We start from the raw sequence: 26,452 nt of genomic DNA, 5'->3' as shown, positions 1-26,452 counted from the left end.
AGGAGAATTATTGTAATCACTGGGAAGTCCTAAACCCATAGGGGGTCATACAGTGTCTACGTCGAAAAAGAGGCTGGGGGTAGTAAAGATGTATCGGTATATTGGTATTTCAACTAAAAAAGGAATGGTTAAGATGACATGGCCATGTAGAAATATTGGAGAGAGTTACTGTAGGTTCAGATGTATAAATCTGGGGTGGAAGGAAGAAAGTGTATACGTATTTATTATGTATGTACGTATTTTTATTATGTATGTACGTATTTTTTTTCATAATCACAAACACTGATTAGATAGCTACAATGAAGGCTCTCTCTTTTCAAGGGGATGCCTTGACGCTGGTCAAGGTCCTTCGGTCTAAGGAACTAGAGCTGCCTTAAGCTACGATGAATTCTCTTTTGAAAGCGGTGCCTTGTTGCCAGTAAAGGTCTTTCAGTCCATGGAACTAGAGTTGCCTTTAATCAAACCTGATTATTCCCATTTTCCCAGATGTTTTATACCCTTATGGGCGTATATTAGCGCCATTATTAATCTTATTAATTCACACATGGCATACATAATGGTGGCTTCTCCCCTGGCCCGACCATTTCCCACGTGTTTTATACCCGTTTGGGCGTATTACAGCGCCATTATTAATCGTATTAATTCATACAGGACCTACATAATCGTGGCACCTCGTCTGGCCAGACCATCCACTGTATACCGGCTGGTGGTGGGCATCCTCTCAGGGGATGCTGCTGTAGATGTCACCGCTCACTTGATCTCACCAGATGCCAGTTTGGACCCTGCACGTGCCACCATCACCCCGGGGGAGATAGATGACCTTCTCATCCAGGTCATTGTGTTGTGATTTCTTTAAGTCGAGATGTGAGGCATTGTTGCTTGTTTGTAAGTTGAAATGTGACTGTTGTGAGTCGTGTATAAGTCAGGAAGCGATGTGTTGTGAGTCGTGTATAAGTCAGGAAGTAATGTGTTGTGAGTCGTGTATAAGTCAGGAAGTAATGTGTTGTGAGTCGTGTATAAGTCAGGAAGTGATGTGTTGTGAGTCGTGTATAAGTCAGGAAGTGATGTGCTGTGAGTCGTGTATAAGTCAGGAAGTGATGTGTTGTGAGTCGTGTATAAGTCAGGAAGTGATGTGCTGTGAGTCGTGTATAAGTCAGGAAGTGATGTGTTGTGAGTCGTGTTTAAGTCAGGAAGTGATGTGTTGTGAGTCGTGTATAAGTCAGGAAGTGATGTGTTGTGAGTCGTGTATAAGTCAGGAAGTGATGTGTTGTGAGTCGTGTATAAGTCAGTAAGTAATGTGTTGTGAGTCATGTATAGAATGACTCACCATGTCTTTGAGTGGTTTAGCACCTCAAGGGAGGCTCTTCGATACTGGTGAGGAGCTTTTGATCCAAGGAATTGCAATTTTCCTTCCATTCCTTGAATTGAACCTGATTACCTTCCTCACTCCTTACAATGCATGACCACTTGCACTATTGTTTGTGTTTCTGCGTGTGACCTAATTTATGTCTAAATAACTTGACCTCATTATTGCTGTAACCAGATATAAACATGTATATGGTTCATTACCACTGCTAACCTAACCTAACCTAACCTAACCTAACCTAACCTAACCTAACCTAACCTAACCTAACCTAACCTAACCTAACCTAACCTAACCTAACCTAACCTAACCTAACCTAACCTAACCTAACCTAACCTAACCTAACCTAACCTAACCTGACCTGAACCTAACCTAACCTAACCTAACCTAACCTAACCTAACCTAACCTAACCTAACCTAACCTAACCTAACCTAACCTAACCTGACCTAACCTAACCTAACCTAACCTAACCTAACCTAACCTAACCTAACCTAACCTAACCTAACCTAACCTAACCTAACCTAACCTAACCTAACCTAACCTAACCTAACCTAACCTAACCTAACCTAACCTAACCTAACCTAACCTAACCTAACCTAACCTAACCTAACCTAACCTAACCTAACCTAACCTAACCTAACCTAACCTAACCTAACCTAACCTAACCTAACCTAACCTAACCTAAACCTACCCTAACCTAACCTAACCTAACCTAACCTAACCTAACCTAACTAACCTAACCTAACCTAACCTAACCTAACCTAACCTAACCTAACCTAACCTAACCTAACCTAACCTAACCTAACCTAACCTAACCTAACCTAACCTAACCTAACCTAACCTAACCTAACCTAACCTAACCTAACCTAACCTAACCTAACCTAACCTAACCTAACCTAACCTAACCTAACCTAACCTAACCTAACCTAACCTAACCTAACCTAACCTAACCTAACCTAACCTAACCTAACCTAACCTAACCTAACCTAACCTAACCTAACCTAACCTAACCTAACCTAACCTAACCTAACCTAACCTAACCTAACCTAACCTAACCTAACCTAACCTAACCTAACCTAACCTAACCTAACCTAACCTAACCTAACCTAACCTAACCTAACCTAACCTAACCTAACCTAACCTAACCTAACCTAACCTAACCTAACCTAACCTAACCTAACCTAACCTAACCTAACCTAACCTAACCTAACCTAACCTAACCTAACCTAACCTAACCTAACCTAACCTAACCTAACCTAACCTAACCTAACCTAACCTAACCTAACCTAACCTAACCTAACCTACCTAACCTAACCTAACCTAACCTAACCTACCTAACCTAACCTAACCTAACCTAACCTAACCTAACCTAACCTAACCTAACCTAACCTACCTAACCTAACCTAACCTAACCTAACCTAACCTAACCTAACCTAACCTAACCTACCTAACCTAACCTACCTAACCTAACCTAACCTAACCTAACCTAACCTAACCTAACCTACCTAACCTAACCTAACCTAACCTACCTAACCTAACCTAACCTAACCTAACCTAACCTAACCTAACCTAACCTAACCTAACCTAACCTAACCTAACCTAACCTAACCTACCTAACCTAACCTAACCTAACCTAACCTAACCTAACCTAACCTAACCTAACCTAACCTAACCTAACCTAACCTAACCTAACCTAACCTAACCTAACCTAACCTAACCTAACCTAACCTAACCTAACCTAACCTAACCTAACCTAACCTAACCTAACCTAACCTAACCTAACCTAACCTAACCTAACCTAACCTAACCTAACCTAACCTAACCTAACCTACCTAACCTAACCTAACCTAACCTAACCTAACCTAACCTAACCTAACCTAACCTAACCTAACCTAACCTAACCTAACCTAACCTAACCTAACCTAACCTAACCTAACCTAACCTAACCTAACCTAACCTAACCTAACCTAACCTAACCTAACCTAACCTAACCTAACCTAACCTAACCTAACCTAACCTAACCTAAACCTCATCTAACCTAACCTAACCTAACCTAACCTAACGGTGTCAGGCTACTGTAGGGCCCTGTACTTTGTAAATGGTCCAAATTGGACCGAAACGTCGTCGTAAGCTTCTCTCTTTTATGTGCGGGTTATTTGTGTATCGTTCCAGTCACGGTATTGTGCCTTTTTGTTATTTGTAGGGCCCTGCTTATACAGCAGGTTAGGTTCTGGGCTACTGTAGGGCCCTGCTTATACAGGTTAGGTTCCAGGCTACTGTAGGGCCCTGCTTATACAGCAGGTTAGGTTCTGGGCTACTGTAGGGCCCTGCTTATACAGGTTAGGTTCCAGGCTACTGTAGGGCCCTGCTTATACAGCAGGTTAGGTTCCAGGCTACTGTAGGGCCCTGCTTATACAGCAGGTTAGGTTCCAGGCTACTGTAGGGCCCTGCTTATACAGCAGGTTAGGTTCTGGGCTACTGTAGGGCCCTGCTTATACAGGTTAGGTTCCAGGCTACTGTAGGGCCCTGCTTATACAGCAGGTTAGGTTCTGGGCTACTGTAGGGCCCTGCTTATACAGGTTAGGTTCTGGGCTACTGTAGGGCCCTGCTTATACAGCAGGTTAGGTTCGAGGCTACTGTAGGGCCCTGCTTATACAGCAGGTTAGGTTCCAGGCTACTGTAGGGCCCTGCTTATACAGCAGGTTAGGTTCCAGGCTACTGTAGGGCCCTGCTTATACAGCAGGTTAGGTTCGAGGCTACTGTAGGGCCCTGCTTATACAGCAGGTTAGGTTTTGGGCTACTGTAGGGCCCTGCTTATACAGGTTAGGTTACAGGCTACTGTAGGACCCTGCTTCTACAGCAGGTTAGCTTCTGGGCTACTGTAGGGCCCCACTTAAACAGTAGGTTAGTTTCTGTGCTGTTGTATATAAAAGCCTGATAACATGTTTCCACTATCATATATTAAGTGAGCAAGACAGTACACACATTTCTTACCTTAAAAAAAATTTGGTCCATCGCTTATAGGAACAGTGAATATATTTATTGTAGGAAGTCTGAATAAATACAGAATGGGTATACAGTGGACCCCCGGTTAACGATATTTTTTCACTCCAGAAGTATGTTCAGGTGCCAGTACTGACCGAATTTGTTCCCATAAGAAATATTGTGAAGTAGATTAGTCCATTTCAGACCCCCAAACATACACGTACAAACGCACTTACATAAATACACTTACATAATTGGTCGCATTCGGAGGTAATCGTTATGCGGGGGTCCACTGTACTTGAAAACTGCTGTATTAGTGATACACTGTAAAGCAATGCTCTGTAAAATGGAGCCCTACTGTACCTGTGCATGAATAATCTTATTTACTTACAGGTGCCTCATTCCAGTGGAATAAGAACTTACACACTACTGGTGGAGGGCCACCGAGGTCACAACCTGGTGTTCCGTAACACCACCCTGGTTCAAGCCACACCCACCTTCCTCACCATCCTCATACACCTCTCCAGAGTTTGTTTCACCGGTGACCAGGAGGGTCAGTAATTACCATATTTTCCTGCATATAAATCACATGACTGAAGTATCATAATGGTAAATCAGTAATCATATTCACGGGCTAATCACCCTGATACTTTATGCTAGAGCATAACCCAGGGCCTTCCCTTGACCTGACCTTGAGCATACAAGGCACAGAGCGATTTTCCAAGACTTGTGGGAAAAAGATGTGCCTTATATGCCAGAAAATACGATGCCTATAAACAAGCAAATTTTGTTTCTTTGAAGTGGAGCACAGTAAATTATTGCTCTCATTCCTCATGCCCTGTACAACCATTATGAATGTAATAATAATAGAATTTTTGGACTATCTTAAGTAATCTTCAGATACATTAGGATTAGTTTGCCCTAACAATGTTGTATTACATGTAAATTACATTATCTTTGTACCACATAAAAAGAAATAAAAATCTGAATTTGAATTTGACCATGTCTCTCTTTCTTCCCTTCACACCAGTGGGAATACGGATCATTCTGCTGACGACAGATCTCAAGCCTTATGACGAACCCATAGATGTCTTCATTCTGGTAAGCTTTATTAAGGAAATATTAAGATAACTTGAAAAAATGGACTTATCCTCCCCTTCCGTGTGTTTAACCTGTTAGTTTCTTTTTCTCCCTGGCGCTGTATAACTGTTATTAATTTAGAACGTCTTCCTGGAGCTGTATGACCCTTAAGAATTTAGAACTTTTCTGAATATAATACAGTAATAATAACACAGATAATACTATGAGTCTAGGTAGTAGGTTGGTAGACAGCAACCGCTCAGGGAGGTACTACCGTCCTGCCAAGTGAGTGTAAAACGAAAGCCTGTAATTGTTTTACATGATGGTAGGATTGCTGGTGTCCTTTTTTTCTGTCTCATAAACATGCAAGATTTCAGGTACGTCTTGCTACTTCTACTTACACTTAGGTCACACTACACATGCATGTACAAGCATATATATGTATATATACACATCCCTCTGGGTTTTCTTCTATTTTCTTTCTAGTTCTTGTTGTTGTTTATTTCCTCTTATCTCCATGGGGAAGTGGAACAGAATTCTTCCTCCGTAAGCCATGCGTGTTGTAAGAGGCGACTAAAATGCCAGGAGCAAGGGGCTAGTAACCCCTTCTCCCGTATAAATTACTAAATTTAAAAAGAGAAACTTTCGTTTTTCTTTTTTGGGCCGCCCTGCCTTGGTGGGATATGGCCGGTTTGTTGAAAAAAAAAAAAAAAATACTATGAGTATCGTGCTAGGTAAATGGACACAGATGCAACTAATGGGACATTTTATTGTGGCAACGTTTCACTCTCCAGGAACTTTGTCAAGCCATTACAGCTTGACAAAGTTCCTGGAGATCAAAATGTTGCCACAGTAAAATGTCCCATTAGTTTCATCTGTGTCCATTTCCCTAACATTTGGTCAGTAATTCTAACATTATTACTATGAATATCTTATTACTTATACAGTGGACCCTCGCCTAACGATATTAATCCACTCCTGAGAGCTCAATGGTAGGCGAAATTACCGTTAGCCGAATTAATTTTCCCCATAAGAAATAATGGAAATCAAATTAATCCGTTCCTGACACCCCAAAGTATGAAAAAAAAAATTTTTACCACATGAAATATTAATTTTAATACACACAAACTGAAGAAGACATGTACAGTTACATGACACTTAAATTTATTGAAGATCTGGTGATGATTGATGGGATGGGAGGAGGGGAGAGTGTGGATGGTGTTAATGTTTAGAAGGGAAACCCCCTTCCATTAGGACTTGAGGTGTCAAGTCCTTTTCCGGGGTTACTTCCCTTCTTCTCTTAATGCCACTAGGACCAGCTTGAGAGTCACTGGACCTCTGTCGCACAACATATCTGTCCATAGAGCTCTGTACCTCCCGTTCCTTTAAGATTTGTCTAAAATGGGCCATAACATTGTCATTGTAATAGTCACCAGCATGGCTTGCAATAGCTGTGTTAGGGTGATTTTCATCCATAAAGGTTTGCAGTTCAACCCACTTTGCACACATTTCCTTAATTTTTGAAGTAGGCACAATGGATTCCAAAACTGGCATAGGCATCTCAGGGTTAACCCCAAACCCTTCAAAATCTTTCTTAATTTCCATACTAATTCTCACCCTTTTTATCACAGGGTTGGCACTAGAAGCTTTCTTGGGGCCCATGGTGACTTATTTTGCAGGTGTAATCACTAAAAACACTGTGATAATATGAAATGTTCTGATTGTTTGTTTGGATGCGACTGCGTTGGCTGGCTTGTAAACACTGGCACCCACGGGAAAGTGAGGCGCGCTCAGGCCACACGTGGATGTGTCTCGAACGGAACGAATCGCATTGGGCGAGTTTTTTAGCGCTAGCCGAGGCAAAATTTTTGCGTTAAAATGCATCGCTAGGTGAATTTAACGTTATGCGATGCGTTCGTTAGGTGAGGGTCCACTGTATATTCATGGCCCTTCAAGGGAATTAGTGTTGATAAGTAAAACACATGCAACAATTAGGTATCTTTATTCCGAAATGTTTCGCCTACACAGTAGGCTTCTTCAGTCAAAAACAAAGGAGGCAGAAGAGATGTAGAGATGATGTAATCAGTCCATCACCCTTGAAGACGTAGTCTTGAAGTGGTCAGTCCCTCAGCCTGGAGGATAGTTATGCTTCATAGTCTGGAACAATGTGAGGCTGAAGCATTAGAATGGAGACTTATGTACAGTGGACCCCCGCTTAACGATCACCTCCCAATGCGACCAATTATGTAAGTGTATTTATGTAAGTGCGTTTGTACGTGTATGTTTGGGGGTCTGAAATGGACTAATCTACTTCACAATATTCCTTATGGGAACAAATTTGGTCAGTACTGGCACCTGAACATACTTCTGGAGTGAAAAAATATCGTAAACCGGGGGTCCACTGTACTGTCAAAGGTGAGGCGCAGAAAATCTTGATGATAGAAAAAGAGTAGAATCAAGAATGTAGTCACTGAGAGGCAGTGTAGCAAACCTACTGGGTAGGTCCCTCTCAAATCCATCCTGTCTCACTAGTGGACAGGCAATAAAGTTGTAGATGTCCTTTGTACCAAGATACCAATGTGTTGCAGTGCATCAAATCTGATTGCTTCCTTTCCCAGGCACTATGTGGATTTAACAGTTCTGATTAATAATAATAATTGTAATTTCCATGGGTAAGTGGAGAAGAATCCTTCCTGTGTAAGCTATGTGTGTCATAAGAGGCAACTAAAATTCTGGGAGAAAGGTGCTAGTAACCCCTTCTCCTGTATATAGAATTACTAAATGTAAAGAAAAAAAAAGCTTTTGTTTCTTCATTTTTGGGTCACCCTGCCTTGGTGGGAGACTGCTGGTGTGTTAGAAAAATAAAAAAATAATAGTAATAATAATAATAATATTCTCAGGGAAGCGCTAAACTCATAGGGGCAATACAGTACCTAGTGCATACTGTAAATTTTTTTTTTATTTTTATTATCACACCGGCCGATTCCCACCAAGGCAGGGTGGCCCGAAAAAGAAAAACTTTCACCATCATTCACTCCATCACTGTCTTGCCAGAAGGGTGCTTTACACTACAGTTTTTAAACTGCAACATTAACACCCCTCCTTCAGAGTGCAGGCACTGTACTTCCCATCTCCAGGACTCAAGTCCGGCCTGCCGGTTTCCCTGAATCCCTTCATAAATGTTACTTTGCTCACACTCCAACAGCACGTCAAGTATTAAAAACCATTTGTCTCCATTCACTCCTATCAAACACGCTCAAGCATGCCTGCTGGAAGTCCAAGCCCCTCGCACACAAAACCTCCTTTACCCCCTCCCTCCAACCCTTCCTAGGCCGACCCCTACCCCGCCTTCCTTCCACTACAGACTGATACACTCTTGAAGTCATTCTGTTTCGCTCCATTCTCTCTACATGTCCGAACCACCTCAACAACCCTTCCTCAGCCCTCTGGACAACAGTTTTGGTAATCCCGCACCTCCTCCTAACTTCCAAACTACGAATTCTCTGCATTATATTCACACCACACATTGCCCTCAGACATGACATCTCCACTGCCTCCAGCCTTCTCCTCGCTGCAACATTCATCACCCACGCTTCACACCCATATAAGAGCGTTGGTAAAACTATACTCTCATACATTCCCCTCTTTGCCTCCAAGGACAAAGTTCTTTGTCTCCACAGACTCCTAAGTGCACCACTCACTCTTTTTCCCTCATCAATTCTATGATTCACCTCATCTTTCATAGACCCATCCGCTGACACGTCCACTCCCAAATATCTGAATACGTTCACCTCCTCCATACTCTCTCCCTTCAATCTGATATTCAATCTTTCATCACCTAATCTTTTTGTTATCCTCATAACCTTACTCTTTCCTGTATTCACCTTTAATTTTCTTCTTTTGCACACCCTACCAAATTCATCCACCAATCTCTGCAACTTCTCTTCAGAATCTCCCAAGAGCACAGTGTCATCAGCAAAGAGCAGCTGTGACAACTCCCACTTTGTGTGTGATTCTTTATCTTTTAACTCCACGCCTCTTGCCAAGACCCTCGCATTTACTTCTCTTACAACCCCATCTATAAATATATTAAACAACCACGGTGACATCACACATCCTTGTCTAAGGCCTACTTTTACTGGGAAAAAATTTCCCTCTTTCCTACATACTATTATTATTATTATTTAATTATCACACTGGCCGATTCCCACCAAGGCAGGGTGGCCCGAAAAAGAAAAACTTTCACCATCATTCACTCCATCACTGTCTTGCCAGAAGGGTGCTTTACACTACAGTTTTTAAACTGCAACATTAACACCCCTCCTTCAGAGTGCAGGCACTGTACTTCCCATCTCCAGGACTCAAGTCCGGCCTGCCGGTTTCCCTGAATCCCTTCATAAATGTTACTTTGCTCACACTCCAACAGCACGTCAAGTATTAAAAACCATTTGTCTCCATTCACTCCTATCAAACACGCTCACGCATGCCTGCTGGAAGTCCAAGCCCCTCGCACACAAAACCTCCTTTACCCCCTCCCTCCAACCTTTCCTAGGCCGACCCCTACCCCGCCTTCCTTCCACTACAGACTGATACACTCTTGAAGTCATTCTGTTTCGCTCCATTCTCTCTACATGTCCGAACCACCTCAACAACCCTTCCTCAGCCCTCTGGACAACAGTTTTGGTAATCCCGCACCTCCTCCTAACTTCCAAACTACGAATTCTCTGCATTATATTCACACCACACATTGCCCTCAGACATGACATCTCCACTGCCTCCAGCCTTCTCCTCGCTGCAACATTCATCACCCATGCTTCACACCCATATAAGAGCGTTGGTAAAACTATACTCTCATACATTCCCCTCTTTGCCTCCAAGGACAAAGTTCTTTGTCTCCACAGACTCCTAAGTGCACCACTCACTCTTTTTCCCTCATCAATTCTATGATTCACCTCATCTTTCATAGACCCATCCGCTGACACGTCCACTCCCAAATATCTGAATACGTTCACCTCCTCCATACTCTCTCCCTCCAATCTGATATCCAATCTTTCATCACCTAATCTTTTTGTTATCCTCATAACCTTACTCTTTCCTGTATTCACCTTTAATTTTCTTCTTTTGCACACCCTACCAAATTCATCCACCAATCTCTGCAACTTCTCTTCAGAATCTCCCAAGAGCACAGTGTCATCAGCAAAGAGCAGCTGTGACAACTCCCACTTTGTGTGTGATTCTTTATCTTTTAACTCCACGCCTCTTGCCAAGACCCTCGCATTTACTTCTCTTACAACCCCATCTATAAATATATTAAACAACCACGGTGACATCACACATCCTTGTCTAAGGCCTACTTTTACTGGGAAAAAATTTCCCTCTTTCCTACATACTCTAACTTGAGCCTCACTATCCTCATAAAAACTCTTCACTGCTTTCAGTAACCTACCTCCTACACCATACACTTGCAACATCTGCCACATTGCCCCCCTATCCACCCTGTCATACGCCTTTTCCAAATCCATAAATGCCACAAAGACCTCTTTAGCCTTATCTAAATACTGTTCACTTATATGTTTCACTGTAAACACCTGGTCCACACACCCCCTACCTTTCCTAAAGCCTCCTTGTTCATCTGCTATCCTATTCTCCGTCTTACTCTTAATTCTTTCAATTATAACTCTACCATGCACTTTACCAGGTATACTCAACAGACTTATCCCCCTATAATTTTTGCACTCTCTTTTATCCCCTTTGCCTTTATACAAAGGAACTATGCATGCTCTCTGCCAATCCCTAGGTACCTTACCCTCTTCCATACATTTATTAAATAATTGCACCAACCACTCCAAAACTATATCCCCACCTGCTTTTAACATTTCTATCTTTATCCCATCAATCCCGGCTGCCTTACCCCCTTTCATTTTACCTACTGCCTCACGAACTTCCCCCACACTCACAACTGGCTCTTCCTCACTCCTACAAGATGTTATTCCTCCTTGCCCTATACACGAAATCACAGCTTCCCTATCTTCATCAACATTTAACAATTCCTCAAAATATTCCCTCCATCTTCCCAATACCTCTAACTCTCCATTTAATAACTCTCCTCTCCTATTTTTAACTGACAAATCCATTTGTTCTCTAGGCTTTCTTAACTTGTTAATCTCACTCCAAAACTTTTTCTTATTTTCAACAAAATTTGTTGATAACATCTCACCCACTCTCTCATTTGCTCTCTTTTTACATTGCTTCACCACTCTCTTAACCTCTCTCTTTTTCTCCATATACTCTTCCCTCCTTGCATCACTTCTACTTTGTAAAAACTTCTCATATGCTAACTTTTTCTCCCTTACTACTCTCTTTACATCATCATTCCACCAATCGCTCCTCTTCCCTCCTGCACCCACTTTCCTGTAACCACAAACTTCTGCTGAACACTCTAACACTACATTTTTAAACCTACCCCATACCTCTTCGACCCCATTGCCTATGCTCTCATTAGCCCATCTATCCTCCAATAGCTGTTTATATCTTACCCTAACTGCCTCCTCTTTTAGTTTATAAACCTTCACCTCTCTCTTCCCTGATGCTTCTATTCTCCTTGTATCCCATCTACCTTTTACTCTCAGTGTAGCTACAACTAGAAAGTGATCTGATATATCTGTGGCCCCTCTATAAACATGTACATCCTGAAGTCTACTCAACAGTCTTTTATCTACCAATACATAATCCAACAAACTACTGTCATTTCGCCCTACATCATATCTTGTATACTTATTTATCCTCTTTTTCTTAAAATATGTATTACCTATAACTAAACCCCTTTCTATACAAAGTTCAATCAAAGGGCTCCCATTATCATTTACACCTGGCACCCCAAACTTACCTACCACACCCTCTCTAAAAGTTTCTCCTACTTTAGCATTCAAGTCCCCTACCACAATTACTCTCTCACTTGGTTCAAAGGCTCCTATACATTCACTTAACATCTCCCAAAATCTCTCTCTCTCCTCTGCATTCCTCTCTTCTCCAGGTGCATACACGCTTATTATGACCCACTTCTCGCATCCAACCTTTACTTTAATCCACATAATTCTTGAATTTACACATTCATATTCTCTTTTCTCCTTCCATAACTGATCATTTAACATTACTGCTACCCCTTCCTTTGCTCTAACTCTCTCAGATACTGTAAATATAGTAGCGTAAGTTTGGCATTGTTCATTAAGAAATGTGTTGTAGGGTTGTAATGAGAATTAACATTATTATTACATATATTCATTTGAAACCATTAAACCCCTAGGAATCACACAGTGCCTGGGCAGAGGCAGTCACCTTTGATCCAGTTCCAATTCCTTAGACCAGGAGTCCTTAACCCGTAAACGGTCCAAATGTATATATACGTTTTTTCAATATTTGAAAGTATGTAAAAAAAGTAGATCTATTTTTTTTTTTTTACATTTGAAAATGTGTAAAAAAACTTTGATGTACTTTTTTTTGTTATATTTGAAAATATGTAAAAAGAAAAGTAGATCTACTTATGGAGCACCACACATGTGAACGTTGATCTGCTTGGACAGTTTAAGGGTTAACCAGCATCAAGGTACCCCTCCCCCACCCAGGAAGGGGAGGTGTCCATACATTAGAAGCTTTGATTACAGTTTTAATACACGTATAATACAGTTTAAGCTTGCCCGGAATGCCCTGTATAACCATGGGTTTTTAGCATGGCTTCAGGTGGTAAAAATCTATCATGTGGATATATACCTTGAATTTGAACTATGGTACCATTGCATGTTCAAAAGAAAGCCACCTATTATTGTATGTATAGCATTTTGCGAACACTATTTTCAAAGTTTTCATTACTGCTTCATTTTAGTGTTCTGTAATGGAAATATAAACACATATGCAGTATAATGTGATCCTTTATTGACTACATTTCGCCCACACAGTGGGCTTTTTCAAGTTTATATTTCCATTGTGTCGGTATTTTATACCATTTACAGTGGACCCCCGCATAACGATGGCATCACATAGCGATTATTTCGCATACCGCTTACTTTAATTGCAAAAATTTTGCCTCACATACCGCTTAAAAACCCGCTTACCGATTTTCGTCCGAGACGCGTCCAATGTGCGGCCTGAGCCACGCTCACATGTTCCGCCGGTGGCATTGTTTACCAGCCAGCCTCCGCGGTAACATCCAAGCATACAATCGGAATATTTCGTATTATTACAGTGTTTTCGGTGCTTTTTCTGGAAAATAAGTGACCATGGGCCCCAAGAAAGCTTCTAGTGCCAACCCTACAGCAATAAGGGTGAGAATTACAATAGAGATGAAGAAAAAGATCATTGATAAGTATGAAAGTGGAGTGCAAGTCTCCGAGCTGGCCAGGTTGTATAATAAACCCCAATCAACCATCGCTACTATTGGTGGTACAGCTGCTGCTGCTGCTGCACTGTCAGCTGCTGCTGCTGCTGCACTGTCAGCTGCTGCTGCTGCTGTACTCAGCTGCTGCTGCACTGTCAGCTGCTGCTGCTGCTGTAGCACCGTTGTTGGTGTGGCTTATTGAGAATACCAAGTAACAATTAACCCCAGAGGATTTGCCACCCAGGATAACCCAAAAAAGTCAGTGTCATCGAAGACTGTCTAACTTATTTCCATTGGGGTCCTTAATCTTGTCTCCCAGGATGCAACCCACACAAGTCGACTAACACCCAGGTGAACAGGGAAAAATGCCTGGAACTAGTGCTCATATTGGTGAATTTAAAGCCAGCAAAGGTTGGTTTGAGAGATTTAAGAATCGTAGTGGCATACACAGTGTGATAAGGCCTGTTCTGGAAGAAAATGCGAAACAGGACCTACAGTACTCAGGAGGAAAAAGCACTCCCAGGACACAGTGTCTCATCAGTCATTGCTGCATCTTCAATAAAGGTAAGTGTCATTTATTCTTCATTTAGTAGACTAGTACATGCACAATATATACTGTGCATGTACTACTCTACTATTGTGCATGTATCCTTCTCTTTGTGTGTAAGTACAGTGGACCCCCGCATAGCGAACGCCTTGCATAGCGAACAATCCGCATAGCGAACGCTTTGATCGCTAAAATTTTGCCCCGCATAGTAGACAAAAACCCGCTCAGCGAACTTCGTCCGAGACGCGTCCAATGTGCGGCCTCAGCCAGCCTCACATGTGCCGCCTGTCCCATTGTTTACCAGCTAGCCTCCGCGGTAACATTCAAGCATACACTCGGAATATTTCGTATTATTACAGTGTTTTCGGTGCTGTTTCTGGAAAATAAGTGACCATGGGCCCCAAGAAAGCTTCTAGTGCCAACCCTGTGGTAAAAAGGGTGAGAATTAGTATGGAAATTAAGAAAGATTTTGAAGGGTTTGGGGCTAACCCTGAGAAGCCTATGCCAGTTGTGGAATCCATTGTGCCTACTTCAAAAATTAAGGAAATGTGTGCACAGTGGGTTGAACTGCAAACCTTTATGGATGAAAATCACCCTGACACAGCTGTTGCAAGCCGTGCTGGTGACTATTTCAATGACAATGTTATGGCCCATTTTAGACAAATCGTAAAGGAACGGGAGGTACAGAGCTCTATGGACAGATTTGTTGTGCGACAGAGGTCCAGTGACTCTGAAGCTGGTCCTAGTGGCATTAAAAGAAGAAGGGAAGTAACCCCGGAAAAGGACTTGCTACCTCAAGTCCTAATGGAAGGGGATTCCCCTTCTAAACACTAACACTCTCTCTCCCCTCCTCCCATCCCATCAATCATCACCAGATCTTCAATAAAAGTAAGTGTCATGTAATTGTGCATGCCTTTTTCAGTTTGTGTGTACTAAAATTAACATTTTTTTGTGGTAAAAAAATTTTTTTTTCATACTTTTGGGTGTCTTGCACGGATTAATTTTATTTCCATTATTTCTTATGGGGAAAATTAATTCGCATAGCGAACATTTCGCATAACGACCAGCCCTCTTGCACGGATTAAGTTCGCTATGCGGGGGTCCACTGTATTGTCATGAAGATTGGGGAAGGGCAAAGAAGACCGCAGACACAATATAGTTTAGATGGCCAAAGACTGCAAACCTCACTCAAGGAAAAAGATCTGACGGTGAGTATAACACCGAGCATATCTCCCTAGGCGCACATCAATCAGATAACTGCTGCAGCATACGGGCGCCTGGCAAACCTACGGATAGCGTTCCGATACCTCAGTAAGGAGTCGTTCAAGACTCTGTATACCATTTACGTCAGGCCCATACTGGAGTATGCAGCACCAGTTTGGAATCCACACCTGGTCAAGCACGTCAAGAAATTAGAGAAAGTGCAAAGGTTTGCAACAAGACTAGTCCCAGAGCTACGGGGATTGTCCTACGAAGAAAGGTTGAGGGAAATCGGCCTGACGACACTGGAGGCCAGGAGGGTCAGGGGAGACATGATAACGACATATAAAATACTGCGCGGAATAGACAAGGTGGACAAAGACAGGATGTTCCAGAGATGGGACACAGACACAAGAGGTCACAATTGGAAGTTGAAGACTCAGATGAATCAAAGGGATGTTAGGAAGTATTTCTTCAGTCATAGAGTAGTCAGGCCGTGGAATAGCCTAGAAAGTGAAGTAGTGGAGGCGGGAACCATACATAGTTTTAAGGCGAGGTATGATAAAGCTCATGGAGCAGGGAGAGAGAGGACCTAGTAGCAATCAGTGAAGAGGCAGGGCCAGGAGCTATGACTCGACCCCTGCAACCACAAATAGGTGAGTACAAATAGGTGAGTACACACACACACACACACACACACACATATACACACACACACACACACACATACACATACACATACCTTTGACACAGTTCCTCATAAGAGATTAGTGCAAAAGCTGGAGGATCAGGCACATATAACAGGAAGGGCACAGCAATGGATCAGAGAATACCTGGCAGTGAGTCATGGTACATGGCAAGGTATCACAGTGGGTGCCTGTGATGAGCGGGGTTCCACAGGAGTCAGTTCTAGGACCAGTGCTATTTTTAGTAAATGTGAATGACATGATGGAAGGGATAGACTCAGGAGTGTCCCTGTCTGCAGATGATGTGAAGTTTATGAGAATTCAGTCAGATGAGGACCAAGCAGGATTATAAAGAGACCTGGACAGGCTGGAAGCTTGATCCAGCAACTGGCTCCTCGATTTTAACCCCACCAAATGCAAAGTCATGAAGATCGGGGAAGGTCAAAGAAGACCGTAGACAGAGTATAGGATAGGTGGCCAAAGACTGCAAACTTCACTAAAGGAGAAGGATCTTGGGGTGAGTATAATACCGAGCACATCTCCTGAAGTGCACGTCAACCAGATAACTGCTGCACCATACGGGCGCCTGGCAAACCTGAGAATTGCGTTCCGATACCTCAGTAAGGAATCATTCAAGACTATAGTACACCGTGTATGTCAGACCCATACTGGAGCATGCAGCACCAGTTTGGAACCCACACTAGGTCAAATACATCAAAAAATTAAGAGAAAATGCAAAGGTTTGCAACAAGGATAGCTCCAGAGATCAGGGAAATGTCCTACGAAGAAAGTGTGAGGAAAATCGGCCTGACGACACTGGAGGACAGGAAGGTTAGGAGAGACATGATAATGACATACAAAATACTAATAGGAATTAACAAGGTGGACAAAGACAAGATGTTCCAGAGATGGGACACAGAAACAAGGGGTCACAATTGGAAGTCGAAGACTCAGATGAGCCAAAGAGATGTTAGGAAGCACTTCTTCAGTCATAGAGTTGTCAGGAAGTGGAATAGTCTGGTAAGTGATGTAGTGGAGGCAGGAACCATACATAGTTTTAAGACGAGGCATGATAAAGCTCATGGAGCAGGAAGAGAGAAGACCTAGTAGTGACTAGTGAAGAGGTGGGGCCAGGAGCCGAGTCTCGACCCCTGCAACCACAAATAAGTGAGTACACACACAACCTCACAAAAAAGTGAGTTTATCTAGGTATAAGTATACATAAGTACAATGGTTCAATTTACAATGGTTGGACTTAGTGGGTTTGCTGGGTTTTTGTCTTGTAAGAGCTGTAGTTTAGATTTTTTTATTACATGCAAATATTCAATTTGGGTTTTGTTTATAAGGTTCATTATATGATATCTTGTATGACCTCAGGTGTGGTGACTGTAGCTTACCAGACCCCAGAGTTGCCTGAGGCTGGGTGGTGGTGGGTGAAGGTGAGCGCTGAAGGACAGGTTGAGACAAAAAGGTTTATGGTTCACAAGATTTATGAGCCACTCTTCGAGGTAACTACGAGCGGTAGCGTATTATTGTTTTACCAATTGTGAGTTAATGCTGTTTAATGACTTGATGCCAGTTAAGCACTCTTGTCCAGGAATTGGAGATATCCTACCCTTCCTAGGATCATATCTAATTTTTTTCATTTCTGTTGTGCTTTATAACCCCTGTGAAAATAATATGGGTGCCAGGGGTAAATGTAAATGGGGAGCCTTTAATTGAGCTATGTGTAGAAAGAAATTTGGTAATAAGTAATACATATTTTATGAAAAAGAGGATAAATAAATATACAAGGTATGATGTAGCACGTAATGAAAGTAGTTTATTAGATTATGTATTGGTGGATAAAAGGTTGATGGGTAGGCTCCAGTTGTAGCTACAGTTAGAGTAAGAGGTAGATGGGAAAAGAGGAAGGTGGCAATAACAAGTAAGAGGGAGGTGAAAGTGTATAAACTAAGGGAGGAGGAAGTTCGGGTGAGATATAAGCGACTATTGGCAGAAAGGTGGGCTAGTGCAAAGATGAGTAGTGGGGGGGTTGAAGAGGGTTGGAATAGTTTTAAAAATGCAGTATTAGAATGTGGGGCAGAAGTTTGTGGTTATAGGAGGGTGGGGGCAGGAGGAAAGAGGAGTGATTGGTGGAATGATGAAGTAAAGGGTGTGATAAAAGAGAAAAAGGTAGCTTATGAGAGGTTTTTACAAAGCAGAAGTGTTATAAGAAGAGCAGAGTATATGGAGAGTAAAAGAAAGGTAAAGAGAGTGGTGAGAGAGTGCAAAAGGAGAGCAGATGATAGAGTGGGAGAGGCACTGTCAAGAAATTTTAATGAAAATAAGAAAAAATTTTGGAGTGAGTTAAACAAGTTAAGAAAGCCTAGGGAAAATATGGATTTGTCAGTTAAAAACAGAGTAGGGGAGTTAGTAGATGGGGAGATGGAGGTATTGGGTAGATGGCGAGAATATTTTGAGGAACTTTTAAATGTTAAGGAAGAAACAGAGGCAGTAATTTCATGCACTGGTCAGGGAGGTATACCATCTTTTAGGAGTGAAGAAGAGCAGAATGTAAGTGTGGGGGAGGTACGTGAGGCATTACGTAAAATGAAAGGGGGTAAAGCAGCTGGAACTGATGGGATCATGACAGAAATGTTAAAAGCAGGGGGGGATATAGTGTTGGAGTGGTTGGTACTTTTGTTTAATAAATGTATGAAAGAGGGGAAGGTACCTAGGGATTGGCAGAGAGCATGTATAGTCCCTTTATATAAAGGGAAAGGGGACAAAAGAGACTGTAAAAATTATAGAGGAATAAGCTTACTGAGTATACCAGGAAAAGTGTACGGTAGGGTTATAATTGAAAGAATTAGAGGTAAGACAGAATGTAGGATTGCGGATGAGCAAGGAGGTTTTAGAGTGGGTAGGGGATGTGTAGATCAGGTGTTTACATTGAAGCATATATGTGAACAGTATTTAGATAAAGATAGGGAAGTTTTTATTGCATTTATGGATTTAGAAAAGGCATATGATAGAGTGGATAGAGGAGCAATGTGGCAGATGTTGCAAGTATATGGAATAGGTGGTAAGTTATTAAATGCTGTAAAGAGTTTTTATGAGGATAGTGAGGCTCAGGTTAGGGTGTGTAGAAGAGAGGGAGACTACTTCCCGGTAAAAGTAGGTCTTAGACAGGGATGTGTAATGTCACCATGGTTGTTTAATATATTTATAGATGGGGTTGTAAAGGAAGTAAATGCTAGGGTGTTTGGGAGAGGGGTGGGATTAAATTATGGGGAATCAAATTCAAAATGGGAATTGACACAGTTACTTTTTGCTGATGATACTGTGCTTATGGGAGATTCTAAAGAAAAATTGCAAAGGTTAGTGGATGAGTTTGGGAATGTGTGTAAAGGTAGAAAGTTGAAAGTGAACATAGAAAAGAGTAAGGTGATGAGGGTGTCAAATGATTTAGATAAAGAAAAATTGGATATCAAATTGGGGAGGAGGAGTATGGAAGAAGTGAATGTTTTCAGATACTTGGGAGTTGACGTGTCGGCGGATGGATTTATGAAGGATGAGGTTAATCATAGAATTGATGAGGGAAAAAAGGTGAGTGGTGCGTTGAGGTATATGTGGAGTCAAAAAACGTTATCTATGGAGGCAAAGAAGGGAATGTATGAAAGTATAGTAGTACCAACACTCTTATATGGGTGTGAAGCTTGGGTGGTAAATGCAGCAGCGAGGAGACGGTTGGAGGCAGTGGAGATGTCCTGTTTAAGGGCAATGTGTGGTGTAAATATTATGCAGAAAATTCGGAGTGTGGAAATTAGGAGAAGGTGTGGAGTTAATAAAAGTATTAGTCAGAGGGCAGAAGAGGGGTTGTTGAGGTGGTTTGGTCATTTAGAGAGAATGGATCAAAGTAGAATGACATGGAAAGCATATAAATCTATAGGGGAAGGAAGGCGGGGTAGGGGTCGTCCTCGAAAGGGTTGGAGAGAGGGGGTAAAGGAGGTTTTGTGGGTAAGGGGCTTGGACTTCCAGCAAGCGTGCGTGAGCGTGTTAGATAGGAGTGAATGGAGACGAATGGTACTTGGGACCTGACGATCTGTTGGAGTGTGAGCAGGGTAATATTTAGTGAAGGGATTCAGGGAAACCGGTTATTTTCATATAGTCGGACTTGAGTCCTGGAAATGGGAAGTACAATGCCTGCACTTTAAAGGAGGGGTTTGGGATATTGGCAGTTTGGAGGGATATGTTGTGTATCTTTATATGTGTATGCTTCTAGACTGTTGTATTCTGAGCACCTCTGCAAAAACAGTGATAATGTGCGAGTGTGGTGAAAGTGTTGAATGATGATGAAAGTATTTTCTTTTTGGGGATTTTCTTTCTTTTTTGGGTCACCCTGCCTCGGTGGGAGACGGCCGACTTGTTGAAAAAAAAAAAAAAAAAAAAAAAAGTTGAATACAGACAAATATAACACTAAAAACAGTAGTAGTATTGAGGCAATTAGTCCAAAATGCACCGCTAGCATGGGGTGCATTTCAGGCAGATTAGTGTCTGTAGACTGTCAATATTATAATATACATATATAACCCAGACATAGGAGAGAGTATATGACAATGTTTCGGTCCGACTTCAACTATTTACAAAATCACACTGTGACTTGTAGATAGTCCAGGTTGGACTGAAATATAGTCATAAGCTTATCTCTCCTATGTCTGGGTTATTTGTATACCGTTCAGCCATGGTATTGTGCCATTTTGTTATTTAATATAATATATTTAGTTACCCAGTAGTTACTGTGCTGAATTTAGATCTTAATGTGCTAATAATAATAACTTATTTCAGCATGATACAGTGTTTGTACAAAGGTGAATGACATACAAGGGTTATAACTTTCCATGATAGAACTATCACTTTTCTTACAAGGGCCATAACTTTCCATAATAGAGCCAGCATGACAGAGCATGGTAAAGTTGTCACCATCCATACAGTTGCAGTCAGTTTCAATGTGAGATTCACAACTTGATTCAACTTCCCAGGTGGATGGTGAAGCAGATTTTGCCTTCCCAATGGAGTCACTGCTGGAACACGTGGAAGAGCTGGATGGTGCTGAAGTCATGGTGGATGTCGAATTCTATGATGTCTTCACCTGGATCAGGGGGACAGGGCACTCTAGGTTGGTATTGAAATTTTACAACACTTTCAGAAAAGCTTGGGAATATATTGGTCTTATACAGAACCTCTGGATTCTTTTGATTTCCGTGGTTGTTTAATATATTTATAGATGGGGTTGTAAGAGAAGTAAATGCGAGGGTCTTGGCAAGAGGCGTGGAGTTAAAAGATAAAGAATCACACACAAAGTGGGAGTTGTCACAGCTGCTCTTTGCTGATGACACTGTGCTCTTGGGAGATTCTGAAGAGAAGTTGCAGAGATTGGTGGATGAATTTGGTAGGGTGTGCAAAAGAAGAAAATTAAAGGTGAATACAGGAAAGAGTAAGGTTATGAGGATAACAAAAAGATTAGGTGATGAAAGATTGAATATCAGATTGGAGGGAGAGAGTATGGAGGAGGTGAACGTATTCAGATATTTGGGAGTGGACGTGTCAGCGGATGGGTCTATGAAAGATGAGGTGAATCATAGAATTGATGAGGGAAAAAGAGTGAGTGGTGCACTTAGGAGTCTGTGGAGACAAAGAACTTTGTCCTTGGAGGCAAAGAGGGGAATGTATGAGAGTATAGTTTTACCAACGCTCTTGTATGGGTGTGAAGCGTGGGTGATGAATGTTGCAGCGAGGAGAAGGCTGGAGGCAGTGGAGATGTCATGTCTGAGGGCAATGTGTGGTGTGAATATAATGCAGAGAATTCGTAGTTTGGAAGTTAGGAGGAGGTGCGGGATTACCAAAACTGTTGTCCAGAGGGCTGAGGAAGGGTTGTTGAGGTGGTTCGGACATGTAGAGAGAATGGAGCGAAACAGAATGACTTCAAGAGTGTATCAGTCTGTAGTGGAAGGAAGGCGGGGTAGGGGTCGGCCTAGGAAGGGTTGGAGGGAGGGGGTAAAGGAGGTTTTGTGTGCGAGGGGCTTGGACTTCCAGCAGGCATGCGTGAGCGTGTTTGATAGGAGTGAATGGAGACAAATGGTTTTTAATACTTGACGTGCTGTTGGAGTGTGAGCAAAGTAACATTTATGAAGGGATTCAGGGAAACCGGCAGGCTGGACTTGAGTCCTGGAGATGGGAAGTACAGTGCCTGCACTCTGAAGGAGGGGTGTTAATGTTGCAGTTTAAAAACTGTAGTGTAAAGCACCCTTCTGGCAAGACAGTGATGGAGTGAATGATGGTGAAAGTTTTTCTTTTTCGGGCCACCCTGCCTTGGTGGGAATCGGCCGGTGTGATAATAAAAAAAAAAAAAATAAATATTTTAACTTTATAAGTTCACACTTCTGCTCCTGGAACCTTGTGGTCATCCTGAGATCTAAACTTCTAGATTCTATTAACCTCCAGGAAGATACTTTAACTTTTTTTGTTCACTATTGTGGTCCTGGAACCTTGTGGTCATCCTGAGATTGGAAACAAACTCTTTTGCCTTCCAGAAGCCCACAGGAAACTCTTGGTTTTCCAGTGGAAGCAACACTCTTTGTTCTTTGTAATGTTCCAGAGAGATCCAGTAAACTCATGATCATCCTGGGGAAGGGTCCAGGAACTGTGGGATGGCTCAGAGGGATCCAGGAACTGTGGGGTGCTTCAGAGAGATCCAGGAACTGTTGAATGCTTCAGAGAGATCCAGGAACTGTGGGGTGCTTCAGAGAGATCCAGGAACTGTTGAATGCTTCAGAGAGATCCAGGAACTGTGGGGTGCTTCAGAGAGATCCAGGAACTGTGGAATGCTTCAGAGAGATCCAGGAACTGTTGAATGCTTCAGAGAGATCCAGGAACTGTTGAATGCTTCAGAGAGATCCAGGAACTGTGGGATGTTTCAGAGAGATTCAGGAACTGTGGAATGCTTCAGAGAGATCCAGGAACTGTGGAATGCTTCAGAGATATCCAGGAACTGTGGGATGTTTCAGAGAGATTCAGGAACTGTGGAATGCTTCAGAGATATCCAGGAACTGTGGGATGTTTCAGAGAGATTCAGGAACTGTGGGATGTTTCAGAGAGATTCAGGAACTGTGGAATGCTTCAGAGAGATCCAGGAACTGTGGAATGCTTCAGAGATATCCAGGAACTGTGGGATGTTTCAGAGAGATTCAGGAACTGTGGAATGCTTCAGAGATATCCAGGAACTGTGGGATGTTTCAGAGAGATTCAGGAACTGTGGAATGCTTCAGAGAGATCCAGGAACTGTGGAATGCTTCAGAGATATCCAGGAACTGTGGGATGTTTCAGAGAGATTCAGGAACTGTGGAATGCTTCAGAGATATCCAGGAACTGTGGGATGTTTCAGAGAGATTCAGGAACTGTGGAATGCTTCAGAGATATCCAGGAACTGTGGGATGTTTCAGAGAGATTCAGGAACTGTGGAATGCTTCAGAGATATCCAGGAACTGTGGGATGTTTCAGAGAGATTCAGGAACTGTGGAATGCTTCAGAGAGATCCAGGAACTGTGGAATGCTTCAGAGATATCCAGGAACTGTGGGATGTTTCAGAGAGATTCAGGAACTGTGGAATGCTTCAGAGATATCCAGGAACTGTGGGATGTTTCAGAGAGATTCAGGAACTGTGGAATGCTTCAGAGATATCCAGGAACTGTGGGATGTTTCAGAGAGATTCAGGAACTGTGGAATGCTTCAGAGATATCCAGGAACTGTGGGATGTTTCAGAGAGATTCAGGAACTGTGGAATGCTTCAGAGATATCCAGGAACTGTGGAATGCTTCAGAGATATCCAGGAACTGTGGGGTGCTTCAGGGAGATTCAGGAACTGTGGAATGCTTCAGAGAGATCCAGGAACTGTGGGGTGCTTCAGGGAGATTCAGGAACTGTGGAATGCTTCAGAGAGATCCAGGAACTGTGGGGTGCTTCAGGGAGATTCAGGAACTGTGGAATGCTTCAGAGAGATCCAGGAACTGTGGGGTGCTTCAGGGAGATTCAGGAACTGTGGAATGCTTCAGAGAGAGCCAGGAACTGTGAAATTCTTCAGAGATATCTATATAATATTTTCAAGAGCCCCATGATCAAAGGGAGCCATTTAACCATGTAATTTTCAAGAACCCCATGATCCTTGGGGTTATTCAGTGAGCCTTACAAAATTTGTGATTATTTACTGTCCTATTCTTTGTCAGCATACAGCAAAACCCCCGCATCTGCGGATTATCTTTCTGCAGTTTCAGTTATCTGCGGTTTACCATGGCCCAAAAATAACCCTTAATTTTCCTTAATAATGGCCCCATATTGCAAAAGTAGTGATGCTGGTAGTTCATCAGAGCATAAAAGAAGCTGTGAAGTGCTTCCCATCAGTGAAAAAGTGCTAATTCTCTACTTGCTGTGCTTAATTTATCAATTAAAGTTTATCATAAGTACAGTACATATGTATGTAAATGAAAAACGACATATACATGTATATAGGGTTCGCTACTATCCACAGTCCTGGGGATGGGAAGTACAGTGCCAGCACTCTGACGGAGGAGTGTTAGTGTTGCAGTTTAAAAACTGTAGTGTAAAGCACCCTTCTGGCAAGACAGTGATGGAGTGAATGATGGTGAGTTTTTCTTTTTTGGGCCACCCTGCCTTGGTGGGAATCGGCCAGTGTGTTAATAAAAAAAAATAAAAATAATACTATCCACAGTTTCCGGCATCCACAGTAGGTCTTCGAATGTATTCCATGCAGATACAGGGGGACCACTGTAATAATGTTTTGGGATTTAGTTTTTGACTCAACTTTTTTCTCTGGTCTACAGAACACGGATCATCAGCAACCACATTGAGGTGGCAGTGGTAGGCACCTCCCCCTTCATCTTTCGTCCAGGCATGCCCTTCAGTGCTGCGGTAAGTGGTACTCCACATGCCCATGTTGGCTCAATGATGAATTTAAGTTCTTCAAAGTGCATCAATGCAGCACACAATCAGTAGTAATGGAAATGATTTGCAAGTGTGAATGATTTACTGATGTATATGATTCATAAGTGCAAATGATTAAAAGTAAATAATTCAGTACACAAATAACCCGCACATAAAAGAGAGAAGCTTACGATGACATTTCGGTCCGACTTGGACCATTGACAAAGTCGGACCGAAATGTCGTTGTAAGCTTCTCTCTTTTATGTGCGGGTTATTTGTGTATCGTTCCAGTCACGGTATTGTGCCTTTTTTGTTATTTAAATAATTCAGGTATAAATGATTTACAAGTGTATGTAGTAGACAGTTGTAAATGATTTACAAGTGTAAGTGGTGGACAAGTGTAAATAATTGAAAAGTGAAATGATTCACAAAGGCAATCGTTTGCAAATCACCTCCCCCCCAATCCTTCAAGAAGGGCTCCTGATCCAGTGAATCAAAGCTAGTCTCCTCATCTTAGGATCAGATGTGATTACCTCCTCTTCCTAAGGCATTGTATGACCCCTACAAGTTTACCGATTCCCATGAATATGTGACAGTCGCCTCTTGAATATATCTTACTCCAGTTTTCCCTCTCGCTATAAGTGTGGAATAGCCTTATGGGTTTAGCACTTCCCAAGAATTTAGTATATGTATTATTATTATTATTATTATGCTTTCAACGCACCGGCCGTATCCCACCGAGGCGGGGCAGCCCACCGAGGCGGAGCAGCCCACCGAGGCAGGGTGGCCCAAAAGGAAAGATGAAAGTTTCTCCTTTTACATTTAGTAATGTATACAGGAGAAGGGGCTACTAGCCCCTTGCTCCTGGCATTTTGGTTGCCTTTTATGACGTGCATAGCTTACGGAGGAAGGAAATAATAATAATAATAAATTTTTCTTCTTCTTATTCTTTTTAGTAATCTTTACAGGCAAAGGGGTTACTAGCCCATTGTTCCCGGCATTTTAGTTGACTTTTAGAACACGCATGCCTTACGGAGGAAAGATTCTTATTCCACTTCCCCATGGATGTAAAAGGAAAAGTAATAAGACCAAGAACTATTAAGATAAAATCAAAGAAAACTCAGATGAGTGTGTATAAATAAATGTGTACATGTATGTGTAGTGTGACCTAAGTGTAAGTAGAAGTAGCATGACGTACCTGTAATCTTGCATATTTATGAGACAGACAAAAAAAACACCA

General features: G+C 42.1%; 1 long non-coding RNA gene across 1 annotated transcript; it reads left to right on the top strand.

Annotated features, from left to right (window-relative positions):
- The first annotated feature begins 657 nt into the window (after positions 1-657).
- On the top strand, positions 658-5,470 carry LOC138852000 (uncharacterized). The gene is made up of 3 exons (XR_011391525.1): positions 658-832; positions 4,743-4,902; positions 5,380-5,470. It is a non-coding gene; the product is annotated as an uncharacterized lncRNA (long non-coding RNA).
- Positions 5,471-26,452: the final 20,982 nt, after the last annotated feature.

The sequence above is a fragment of the Cherax quadricarinatus genome, unplaced genomic scaffold (assembly GCF_038502225.1).
Source record: "Cherax quadricarinatus isolate ZL_2023a unplaced genomic scaffold, ASM3850222v1 Contig3284, whole genome shotgun sequence".
In the NCBI taxonomy this organism is placed as follows: Eukaryota; Metazoa; Arthropoda; class Malacostraca; order Decapoda; family Parastacidae; genus Cherax; species Cherax quadricarinatus.
Note: the sequence above shows the minus strand (reverse complement) of the source record. Positions and strands in the feature narration are given on the sequence as shown.